Source organism: Chinchilla lanigera, unplaced genomic scaffold (assembly GCF_000276665.1).
Source record: "Chinchilla lanigera isolate Chin_1 unplaced genomic scaffold, ChiLan1.0 scaffold00051, whole genome shotgun sequence".
In the NCBI taxonomy this organism is placed as follows: Eukaryota; Metazoa; Chordata; class Mammalia; order Rodentia; family Chinchillidae; genus Chinchilla; species Chinchilla lanigera.
In genome coordinates this window covers 3,789,089-3,797,294 of record NW_004955452.1, presented here as the reverse complement: position 1 = coordinate 3,797,294, position 8,206 = coordinate 3,789,089, and the positions used below count along the sequence as shown (strand labels likewise).

At 53.7% G+C, this 8,206-nt stretch overlaps 1 protein-coding gene across 4 annotated transcripts in view; it reads left to right on the top strand.

Annotated features, from left to right (window-relative positions):
* The first annotated feature begins 2,225 nt into the window (after positions 1-2,225).
* Cnr2 (cannabinoid receptor 2 (macrophage)) overlaps positions 2,226-8,206 on the top strand; it is a 31,328-nt gene continuing 25,347 nt past the window's right edge. For 3 of the 4 annotated variants that reach the window (XM_005394785.2, XM_013519500.1, XM_005394784.2), the window contains exon 1: positions 2,226-2,402. The gene's annotated coding sequence lies outside the window, so the exon portion shown is untranslated. Of the gene's footprint in view, positions 2,403-2,941; positions 3,021-8,206 lie in introns of all 4 variants that reach the window. The other variant, XM_013519502.1, reaches the window with a different exon arrangement.

Sequence of the window (8,206 nt, the reverse complement as noted above, 5' to 3'; positions counted from 1 at the left end):
TTTCTTTCTTTCTTTCTTTCTTTCTTTCTTTTTCTTTCTTTCTCTTTCTTTCTTTCTTTCTTTCTTTCTTTCTTTCTTTCTTTTCCTTCCTTCCTTCCTTCCTTCCTTCCTTCCTTCCTTCCTTCCTTCCTTCCTTCACTCACCCTCACAGAGCTAAAGGGGAGAGCCAGGCCCTGGGAAAACTGACAGCCTCCGCCTGGTTCCCCACAGCAGGGCTTCCCCAAGGCCAGCAGGGCTTCCCCAAGGCCAGCGCTCACTCTGGTGTCTCCAATCCCTCGGCTTCCACGGGGTCTACAAAAGTGGGGCGGAGGCTGCAGGGCCCCCTTGCCTGCCCCCTGTTCTTTGTCCTCTCTTGACACAGCGCTGTGTCCCATTCCTCACTGCCAATTCCTTGCTCTTGGCTGAGGCCATCCCCGTCACCCGGCGCCTCCCAAAGGGTCTCATTACCAAAGGTAACCTCCAACCCTAACCTCGGTGGATGGGGTTTGCACCAATGGGGGCCAGGCTCCACCTACAGCAGGGTCTGCCAACCTCAGCTGGTTAATGATTTGAGCTGCCCAGTATCCCTTGCAGTGTAGACTGACCAACATTCTCAGCCTCTACCCACTAGATGTCAGTGGAGTTCCCTGCCAACAACCCAAAAAATGAGTCCTGAACCAAATGTCCCCCGGAGCAGCGGGCCAGATAAAGCATAGACCACTTGGTTAAGTTTCACTTTCAGATAAATAACAAATAACCTTTTTTCAGTGGTATGGAGATAGACCCCAGGGCCTGTACAAGCACTCTACACTGAGCTACAACCCAATCCCAAATAACTTTTATTAGTTTATGTGCGCCAAAGCCAGCACTCATATTTTATTTTATTTTATTTCTGGTTTTTTTTGAGACAGGGTCTCGCTGTGTAGTTCAGGCTGGCCTTGAACTCACTATGTAGCCTAGGCTGGCCTTGAACTCATGGAGATCCTCCTGCCTCAGCTTCCCTGTGCTAGGATTATAGGCATGTGCCACCATGCTTGGCCCCAAATAACTTTTGTATAGGTTTGTGTCAAACGTGACTATCTGGTATTTAACTTGCTGAATCTGGCAGGTCTATCTTGGGGCAAAATCTCCCTCCTGGAGAAGCGCAGGCCCTGAGCCATCCCTCAGGGTCCGGGGTGCGGTGAGTGCTTAGTAAGAAAATCTGATATGGTGATCACAGGCCAGGGGCCAGGAGAGCAAAAACCTTATCCTACTCATCTTTGTGTCCTTAGGACACAGAAGAAAGATTCTCAGGAAACATTTTACCCAATAATACGTATGAAAGTACTTAGGCCCCTATGAGATGCAATGCCAGAGTAATTCCCAAGAGCGGGAATTAAGGGACACAGTTCTAACAAACAGAAGCTGAGAAGGTGTTTTGTGTGACAGTCTTTTGTTTCTGTTTTTTGCTACTGAGGTTGCACTAAGCACATGTGCCTTCCATTCTAAAATCGAATCTGTCACGCTGCATTTTTAGCGTCTCTTGGAACACTTAGTACATCTGCCGGAACCTTGCAACATCTGGCAGTCGGGCCTGCACTTTCGAGGGAGAAGGCTTCGCTGCGGCTGAGCGTCACCGGGCCCCTTTGGCACGCACAGTCCCCGCTGCCCCGTATTGTCCCACAGCAGCACCCGTAGCTCATTTCCGGTGTCCACTTGGCACCATAGGCAGTGGTATTTCAGAGCTCTGGCGAAAGGAGGCGCAAGAGTGGAAGGAGTTACTTTCCATGTAAACTGGTGCCCGGCCCCCATGCTGCAGGTGAACAGGCAAAGCGTTAGGGAATTTTTTTTTTTAAGGTACCGGGAATCGAACTCAGGACCTACCGCTTGCCAGGCAGGCGCTTATGCCGCTGAGCTATATCCCCAGCCCCGCGTTAGGGAATTTAAGCGAGTTGCTCAACGTCTTAACATCTAGGTTATGTCTTTTTTTTTTTTTTGTCTTTTTGAGACAGGGTCTCACTATGCAGTTTAGGCTAGCCTTGAGCTCACTTTGTAGCCCAGGCTGGTCTCAAACTCGCAAGATCCTCCTGCCTCAGCCTCCCGAGTGCAGGGATTACAGGTGTGCACCACCATGCCCGGCCATCTGGGTTAGATTAGAACCCAAATTCCTTGACTGGGGGCCTAGACCCATGTGCCACCCCGGTGAGGAAGAACGTAATTAACTGCAGGGCAAGAACCGAGTGGCACGGGGGCCCAGAGGGGAAGTGGTAAGAGGACGGAAGGCCAGGGCTGCTCACACTCACTCATCTGTGAGAAAGTACAAAAGCAAGAGAAACCTGGCCGAGGGCAGCGGCTCAGCGGGAGCTCCGCGTGGGACCAGGGCCGGCTCTTACCTGGGCTCAGAACCGTGGAGAGGAGACCCCACCGTTCAGCCACTGGCAACCGTGAGTAGCTTTTCTTGTTGTTTTATTTTAGGATTTTTCCTCGTTTCAGAAAACTTGTGTTCTTACCTTTTCCTTTCTCTGCAAGGCTTTAAAAATTTGAGTGGAGCCAGGTATGGTGGCACACACCTGTAATCCTGGCACTTGGGAGGCTGAGGCAGGAGGATCTTGAGATCAAGGCCAGCCTGGACTATATAGCAAGACCTTGTCTCAGAAAACACAAAGAAACTGAGTAGGCCTTCCTGGCTGGGCAGGGGACAGGTGTCACATCAAGACACCTGAGGTTTGGGAGCAAGGGTCACAGGCTGTCTGGGGCTGGGGGCGCCCTACCTAGACAGGACCAAGAGTCAGGACTGGGATTTTATCTCATCACACTGATAAAAATCAGAAATGCACACAGTGAAACTGTGTGCTCTGAGGGCATCCTGTGGTTTAGTTTCAATCCGCACAGTCCTTTACAGAGAGGGACTGTGACTGCCCTGAAGTGCCACTGGCAGCACTGTTGCTCCAGTCTGTAACATCCAAGCCCTCCTGCACCCCAGGTGCAGGCTTCAACAGGAGAGAGTGGGCCAGAGAAGGACCCCCAAAGGCTGGAGCTGAGCCAGGTCCTGGCGATCTCTGGTGAGTCCAGTGCTTTGTTTTGTTTTTGTTTTTGTTTTTGTTTTATATTTTTGAGACAGGGTCTCGCTATGCAGTTCAGACTGGCCTTGAGCTCACTTTGTAGCCCAGGCTGTTTTCGAACTCACAACGATCCTCCTGCCTCAGCCTCCCGGGTGCTGGGATTATAGGCGTGCGCCACCACGCCCGACGTTTTTGGTTTTTTATTTCTGTTTTTTGAGACAAGTTCTCACTATGTAGCCCAGGTTGGCCATGAACTCATTATGTAGCCTCAAACTTGTGGCGACCCTCCTGCCTCAGCCTCCCGAGTGCTGGGATTACAGGCGTGCGCCACCATGCCCAGCTCAGTGCTTTGTATTATAGATGCGGAAATCGAGGCACAGAGAGGTACAGTTTGCCTGCATGTGGCAGCCAAGGAGATTGAGAGATACACAGACCCAGGAGCCCAGGGCTCCGATGTTGTGGATGAGTGGTGTGGACAGGTGGGCTTCAGGGTCAGTGGCTGGGGTGAATCCTGACTCTGCCAAAGGTAGCTCTGGCCTCCAACCAATCACTGCCCTTTGCACGGCTTAGTTTCCCCTTCTGAGCGACGCAGGCCTCGAATATCTCTCAGGCCCAGCGTGGGGCTCAGTCAGGTGATGTTGGCGGGGCCGCACCTGTGCCAGCTCAGTGAATGGCTGTGGTGGAGATTCTGACCCTCGCCCCCTCTGCCCTGGCTGTGGGTTAGAGATGGTGGTAAACTGAGGCACTGGCTATTCTTCCCTAGAATGGGTGGTAAACACAGGTACCTTGAGGGCCCGGAGGCGGGGACTGAGGCAGAGGCCCCGCCCCCCGTTCTGTAATCACTTCGTGGCTCCCTGGGTGGCCCCCGAGCTGCCCTGGACCCACCCTCCATCCATAGCAGTGAGGCGCCCTTCACCCTCGGCCAAAGCAGAGGCCCTCGGCACCACCCTCTCCTCGCCCACCTCCTCCTCCTGAACCTGTGACTACACGCACTCCACTGCACACACAGCCTTCTCTCTATCCCACAGAGTCCAGCAGGAGGACTCCGCCCTCCTCCTGCGGGGCTGGCGGGAAATTGAGTCTCGGGATGGTGTTTCCCTGCCCCTCTCCCTCACTTAAGCGCTGACCCTTGGGGTCGCCTATGGAGCCTAAGGGCAGGGAGCTCCTGGCCTTCCCCACACTCTGGCTCCTGCTACAAGGACCGCAGCATCCCGAGGCGCCGATCCCCGCACCTCCAGCCTTCTCCGCTGCCCCCGCCCACTGCAGGCCCGGATTCTTCACCAAGACTTGAAACCACTGAGCTTTGACCTTCAGGGTGTGCCGCCAGTGACACCCCGAGGTCCCCCACCTCCCCAGGGAGCAGAGCCAGGGCCCCACCACTCAAGGGGCCCACAGCCTGTGTCCTTCAGATTAGGGACAATCTCTCCCCGGCTTCAGGTGACAGCCGCCCTCCTCCTGCCCAGCCTCCCTCCACACCTGGTGCACGGCTTAGCCTCTCAGAGCTCAGGTTCTCACTCCGGACAGGAAGAGGGTTGTTTCCAAATAGCTTCTGCTTTTACCCCAACCCTAAAAAGTCCAGAGGCAGGAGGTGCAAAGGCTGACATTGAAGAGAAATAACACTATCGTATAGATAAGGAAAACCCAAGGCTCAGTGACTTGCACAATGTCATGAGGCCGAGGAGGACACAGTGTCACGTGGCCCAGGAGCAGCCTGAGAGGAGGGCAGCTCTGTGGGCCCTGGGGCTTGTGCGCTCCGCCACCGAAACACCTGGAGACCCAAATCTGCCCGCCCCATCAGTCAGGTGACCTTGGACCAACTCTAAAACCCAAGCACCCTGCCTCAGATGGGTTTTGTTTCGCTTAAATTATCATCCATTAGTCAGGTGGGGTGGCACTTAGCTGTCATCACAGCACTCTGGGAGGCTGAGGCAGGAGGATGTGAAGTTTGAGCCCCCGCCTGGGCAGTTTAGCAACTTAGCAAGATCCTGTCTCAAAATTAAAGATTTTTTTTAAAAGGGCTGAAGATGTAGCTCGGCACAAAGCCCTGGGCTCCGTCCCCCACACTGCTGGGGAGGAAAGGCAAGTCACAATCCATTAAGCAGTCGCTCCACGCTGGCGCTCCGTGACCTTCCCCCATTCAGCCCTCACAACAGCCTGTCACTACCCACGCTGGAGGTGAGAATCCGAACCTCACACAGGGTCATGCGGAGCTGGAGGAGCACAGCGGCGCGGGCCTCCAGCGAGGCTCGTCAGGATCTGGCCCTCTGCCTGCTGTGGGGAGAACCAAACAGGTGAACAGTGTGGAAGGTGCTTCCCAGGCGCTGAGGTGCAGTGCGGCCTCAAGGCTCGGGCACCCTTGTTGAGGCTGTTTGCTTGCTTGCTCGCTTTTGAGTCAAGGTCTCACTATGTTGCCCAGAATAGCCTTCAACTTGCGACCCCCCAGCCTCAGGGCTCCACAGCCCCGTGCCCAAGTGCCTGGGGTCAGAAGCATGTGCCATGGCACTCACCACTGCCATCTGTATTGTGTCCTTTCCAGAGCATGTTTCAGACGCCAGGGCACAGACAACCTGAGAGCCATTGCTCGGGCGGGGGGGCACGTGTCACCCGGATGTGGCAGGTTTCAACCCTTCCCCAGATGCGCGGTCCACCCCAGCGCTCCCTGGGCCTTGCCTCCTCCATGCCAGGCCCTGCAGCCCCAAACATTCACCCGGGGGACTCGGCGTTTCCACTGTGCTCTCCGGCAGGCCTGCCCTGCCCGTGCGTGGCACTGTCACTGCATCACAGCGTTTCTTTCTGTCCCAGGAGACGAAGAGGGAAGCTGAGGTCACAAGAGAGTCCCTGCCTTACCAAGGCCAAAGAGCTAGAGGGCAGAGCTGGAACCCCGCCACGACCAGGGCACTCGGGCCCCAGCTCTTTTGAGGGATGATCCAGGGAGTATCCCCACAAAGCCCTCGTCCAGCAGAGCCCACAAAAGGATAAAACCATAACCCCTTTCCTCTTCCTTCTGGGACAGGGGTCCAAGAGCATGGGATGTACCCTGCCCCCACCCCACATGCAAAAGATCTCAAATGCCAAAAAAAAGATAGCAAGTTGGGCAAACCAGTGGGGTGTATCAGAGCAGGAGGAGCCCCACAGTGGCAGAGCCAGGTGTGGGGGAAGCTGCTGGGACCCCATGCCAACAGGGAGGACACGGGCGAGGGCTCACGCACAGGTGACTCCGCAGGTTGGACATCCCGTGTGTTTCCGGGCTTCCCCTCCCGGTCCCACCTTACTCCTGCTGCCTGGGGTGGTGGAGGGGACTGGGGTCTTCTACTCCCAGCAAATCCGCTGCCCTTGTCTTGGTGGCTCCCCTCTCTCCCTAGGGGCTGAGGCCACCCACAGTTCCTCTCTGAGAACCACAGCTGCATTCAGTGTTGCCTCTGTTGGAATTCACTGAGCCGATCCTCTGCATCTCCCTGTGGTCTTTCCGGTCATGCGTGTTCTGATGGTGCCAGAGGCAGGGGCCTGGAACCTGCTGAGAGCTGGGATGATCTGGAAAAACCAGTGTGTGAGAGGGAACTGGTCGCCCAAGGGGGAAGGCGCTGAGAGACCAGAGACAGGCAGACGGATCCAGGACCCCACAGAGTACAACTCAGCCAGAAGAGGGCCTGGCAGCCAGGTGTGATGGCCCACACCTCCTACGGGAGGCTGAGGCAGGTGGATTGAAGTTGGGGTCTAGTTTGGGCAACTTAGTGATTTAACAAAATCTTGTCTCAAAACAAAAAACAAAAGGGCTGAGGGTGCTGCTCACTGCAAAGGCTCTGGGTTCAATTTCCAGGATCAGAATTTAAAAAGAAGTGTGCTTGGCAGCAAGACAGGAGGACCGCTGTGCCCCAAAACAGGAAGAAGGCGTTTGTATGCTAAGCTAGACCAAGTTGGGCTGCAGCCAACTGGAAAGTACCTGGCTTTTCTCAAATATTAACACATAGCAGGTTAGATGTCAGTTAAGAGGGCCGGGGATATAGCTCAGTGGTACAGCGCCTGCCTGGCAAGTGCAAGGTCCTGAGTTCGATTCCTGATCAGTTAAGAAACAGTCCGGGTGTCAGCAGCCAGCAGCACACAGTGTGCTATCCTCATAACTTCATTTATCCTACAGGGTTGGGGATGGGTCCAAGCGCTACCTGGCTGGCAGTAGGCAGTTACACCCAAGATGGCTGTGGTCACGTCAAGCTGGATCATATCAAGGCAGAAGCAGGAAGGTGCTTCTCCCTCCCTTCCAGTCTTAGTGACCACATGACAGCCGGGGCCACCATAGCTCAGAAACAGCAGGTGTACTGGTGGGCAGGATTCGAGTGCAAGTCTCTTTCCACTACCTTCCACCTGCTTTTTCCACCAAGGGAAAGATGTTACAAAAGGTTTATGTCGCGGGAAGTGTGTGGCCTGTCTCTACAGTTTAAAAAATTGATAAGTAGTTAACATTTAAAAGATACTTTTTTCAATGTGAGAAGTTCATACAATGAATGCAAGAATCAAAAGCACCAGGTGGAGGGGATCAAACGAACAATTGTCTCATGACTTGCAGCCAGACTTAATCATTTGTCCACTGGAGTGACTTTAGTTGAGAGATGGCTTTATGCTGCTTTTATTTTTAGTTTTACATTGTTTAATTTATGCCATTAATGAGCTGGCGTGGTTTTTTTTTGTTTGTTTTGTTTTGTTTTGTTTTGGTACTGCTAGTCAAACTCATGACCTCAGCCTTGCCAAGCAGGTGCTTCTGCTGCTAAGCTATATCCCCAGCCCAATGAGCTGATGGTTAAAGAAAAGGAGCACAAGGAACTCTGTCAAAAATTTAAGGAAATGACCAAACGTGGAGTGCACAGCCGTAATCTCTGCATACAGAGAGGCTGAAGCAGGAGGATCACAAGTTAGAGCCCAACCTGGGCAACTTAGTGACTTAGTAAGACCCTATCTCAAAAAAAAAAATTATGCACCCTTGTAATCCCAGCACTTGGCAGGCTGAGGCAGAAGGATCACCATAAGTTCAAGACAGCCTAGTATACATAATGAGTTCAAGGGCAGTCTGGACTGCATAGGGAGACCCTGCCTCAAAAAATAAAAAAGAGCCGGTGTGGTGGCACAGACTGTAATCCCAGCACTTGGGAGGCTGAGGCAGGAGGATCATTAAGAGTTCGAGGGCAGCCTGAACT